The sequence below is a fragment of the Bubalus bubalis genome, chromosome 4, assembly GCF_019923935.1.
Source record: "Bubalus bubalis isolate 160015118507 breed Murrah chromosome 4, NDDB_SH_1, whole genome shotgun sequence".
Lineage (NCBI taxonomy): Eukaryota > Metazoa > Chordata > Mammalia > Artiodactyla > Bovidae > Bubalus > Bubalus bubalis.
Genome location: NC_059160.1, coordinates 10,515,193 through 10,519,396, shown reverse-complemented (window position 1 = coordinate 10,519,396; position 4,204 = coordinate 10,515,193).

Here is a 4,204-nt window from a genome sequence, read left to right as displayed (position 1 = left end):
ATTATCTATGCACAGGCATAAATGCTACACATGGATATAATTTCATGGCTGCATTGAATAAATGGATCAATGTTATATATTGAAATATTTTCATCTACCTAGAAATTCACTTTTTTCTTCTGATTTTACATGATAGTAAAACATTTTGGTGGGCCCGTAGAGTGTCTGGGCCTGAGCCTCTGTGTCTGCTGCGCCTAAGGGAGAGTTTGGCTGGTGGCTTTCAGTAAGTATCAGCCGTCAGCCTCCTGCTGTTGGGGGACTTTGGTCCTGAGGTCTGTGGTATCTCTGCTCATCTCCTCTCCTGTCCTCCTCCCAGAGAACAAACAAATCAACTCATCCTTGATATCTCTCTGCACTCCCCTCCTTGCTCGTCTCCTCCCCAGCACCCTCTTTCCCAGATAGGGAAAGGTGCACGAAGTGTGGACATATGGGAAGCACTGAGTTTGGGGCATCAAATGGGACAATGATGCATCCTAGCTCTGTCGCCTACAAGCTGGGAGCCACGTCCAGCCACTTCAAGCCTCAATTTCTTCATCTGTGAAAGGGAGCTAATAATATCTTCTTCACAAGCTGATTATAAGTTGTTTTGCTTGTTTGTTTTGGCTGAACCACACAGCATGGGGGATCTTAGTTCCCTGAGCAGGGATCAAACCCATGCCTTCTGCAGTGGAAGTGTGGGGGAATTCCCAATTGTGAGAATTTTAAAAGATCTTTTTAAATTAAAGAAGTGAACCGATATAGCATGTGGTGTGCATATTAGATGCTAAAGAATTAAATAAATAAGCAAATGCCTTCCTTTCTTGCTTTGAGGGAGGATCCTAAATGGGCAGAGGTTTCACCTGAGACGATGAAGCCAAGTATCCAGAGCAGTGGAGACAGCAGAAGTGAAGTGAAGTTGCTTAGTCGTGTCTCAGGAGCAGCATCCAACAGCGTGGACCCAGGCTGGTGAGCACATCCCTTTCTGTGCCCTGGAGGACAGGGCTCCTTAGGAAGGCAGTGTCCATCCTCCCAGAGTCCAGGGAGCCTGAGACCAGAGCCTGGTGAGTGAGGAAGATGCTGAGACAGGCAGATGAACCATCTCAAGGAGCCAAATAATCACATCAGCAAGTTAGGGGCCCTATTGCTACTGAACATATCTGGAAACCCATGATTCGTGATTTCCAGTCTCTGTCCAGAGAAAAATCCCTCTTATTCCCACAGTTCGTTTTTTTTTTCCAGGTGGGTTAGTCTCAGGCACAAGGAGGTCTGTCTATAGCTGTGTGATGCTGGGTGAGTCACATAACCTCTCTGAGCTTCAGCTGGTCCATTGGCAAAATGGGAACCGTAACTGCCACAGCTTATAGGGTAGACGCGAACTTTAAGGGAGAATATGTGGAGTGTTAAGCACAGTGCTGACCTCTGTTCAGTGCTGAATAAATAAATGTTTGCTGTTATGAAATATCATCAGGCCTGCTTGGCTGTCCCACCATGCTTCTCCATCTCTGACCAGCTGACTACCTGTTCTTCGAGAGACATCCACAGAGCTCTTACCTTGTCTGGTCCAGGGATCTTCCTTGTCTAACCTGATCGCCAGGTTCTGTGGCCTCACCCTGAGCCCCAGCTGCCGGCTACACCGGGCAGCACTCTCAGTGGGCATCGTTCCAGGGCCGCCTAGATCCGCTGGAGCTCTTGGGTCATCCTCACCTCACCTGGAATTAGGGAAGGTCCTTGAGGGAGGACGGGATGGGTCGCTGTCTCTTAGCTACCCCCGTTCTCTGCTCCTGCCCCCACAATCCTTTCACCACTCACTGCAGTCTTGGTGAAATGGAAATAACAACACCCCACTGTCCTGCTCAAAACCCTCCAATGACTCCTCACACTTGGAACAAATCCAAAATCCCCCGTTGGCTGACCAAGTCCACCTGATCTGGTCCCATCCACCTTGCAGCCTCATCTCATCCCAGCTGCTCCCTGGCCAGGCTGACCTGTAGATTCACCAAGCTCATTCCAGCCTCAACCCTATGTCCTTGCTCTTCCCTCCACCTAGAACTCTTCCTCAGCTCTTGGCTGGACCTTTTCAGATTGGCCTTAATTCAAAAGGTGGAGAGAAAGATGATGGCTGGCTGGCTCAGTGAATGGAAGGATGACAAGGTGAGTAGGTGGTTGGCCGGGTGGGGAAGAGATGGATGGATGGATGGGTGGTTGTATGATGGAGCAACAGCTGGAACCACTCATCACAGAGCTCAGAAGTGGGTATTTTCAGGGGCTCCAATCCAGAGATGCATTGCCTCTTCCCTTCCTCTTCCCTCTGCCCCTCCCAGGATGTTACCCCAGCCCTTTGGACTGGGGAGGCTCAGGGGCACACCCACCTACGCACATGTTGGTACTGGGTGTATTTACCTAGGAGACCATGATGTCCTATAATGATGATATAAGAGACCATGATGACATAAGAGACCATGATGTCCTACCTCTTATAAGTGGCAAGAGGAACATTTTCCCATAGAGAACATCTCTCTAGAAATGAAACAATACAGCAAGCTGTTTCTGTTACTTGGATGGTCTTCAAGTACTCTTCTGGGGGAAAGGAGACCCCAGCCCTGAGCCTGGTTGGTCCTCCCGGGTCCAGGACACCCCAATCTTCCTGGGGACGGTGGGGTCTCAGATGCCTTAATGGCCTGGTCACAGCTGATAAGGCAGATGCATGGGGTACGGGATCGACACCTGTATTACAACCCCCAGCTGAGAATTCCCACCGGCTCCCAGCTCCTGATCAGCATGTTAATTCTGTCCCAATAAAGCTATCTTAAAATCAAAGATTCCATAAGGTCCTAGAGTCCATAATGACAACTTATTTTCACTTATTTTCCTTTTAAGACTCCACTTGGAGTCTGGGTTCCAGCCACAGGGCACAGCCATGGTGTTTCCTTTTTTATTTTATTTTTTAATTTTAATTGGAGGATAATTAACTTTGCAATATTGTGATGGTCTTTGACACGGTATTTTATGAAGATTGTAGAAGAGGAAACCTCTCCCCAAAAGAGAGAAAGCATTTGGCTCCTCCTGCTGGCCACTAGGAGAACAGTCTAAATTAGGAAGAAAAAATAGCTTGTCAACTGCTATAAACATTTATCTCAGAAAGAAAAGAAAAATGGACACGTATGTGATTTAAAAAACACTTCATAAAGCTCAAAAGGGTTTTACTGGGAAAATCAAGCTCCTCATCCCCTCCAGTCTCCACAGCCGCTCAGAGGCAAATAGCCTTGTCCTGCTTCCTTCCAGAGATGCCCTACACACAGGTACAAGTGTGCTATGCTCACCGTCTTGTATCTTGGTTGTATTCTCTTAATGTTTCTGGGAGATTGTTCCACGTCAGTAAGACATTTTTGTCTTTCCAAAGGCTGTGTCTGACTAGTGCGAGATGCAACTAATGGGAAACTAAGCTGGGCATACATTTAGTTTGAGCTTACTGGGTTACGGTTATAAGGTTCACAGTCAACTCCTAGAATATTTAGATGATTGCTAGTATCCTAGTGTAGGGATGGTTCCCAGAAACACTCCAATTACCCACACCCACTCACCATGCCGATTTACTTGGTGCCCTGACCTAAAGATGGAGGAACACAGGTCAATCACTATGTCACCATGACGTAGGTCCTAGGCACTGGACATGGGAAGATGTGGGCAGTGGAGGAGAACCAAGATCTGCATTGTACAGAGCCAGCAGCTCGTCTATGGAAGACTCTCCCAGTCCTCAGACGTGTAAAATTACACGTGGAAGATTTAATTCCCACTGATCTAGTTACAGCAGATGTCCATGCCATTGGGGATACAATTAATAACATAGCATACTGAACTATAAATGCGCCATATGCTATTTTCTGTTTTTGGTGGGTGTTGGGGATCACATGCAGTAGAACTGATCAGGACACCTCTGTTGCAGGACACCAACTCCTAACAGTACTGAAGTAGCAAGCACATCTGTGTATGACTTTGAATGTTTCATATGTCACGACACATGGAGTTCTATCTCACATGCAACACGTTTTGTTCTGACGAAATCTGCCATTCCTGGTGAAACAATATAGAAAATTTGTCTTTCTCAGATCTGACAAAATTAAACATTTCAGGTTTACATGACATCACCAATAACAGATTGTGAAGCTGAGAAAATTTTTTCTAAAATAACAAAATAAAAAAGACTTTTGATCAAACCTGCTAGAAG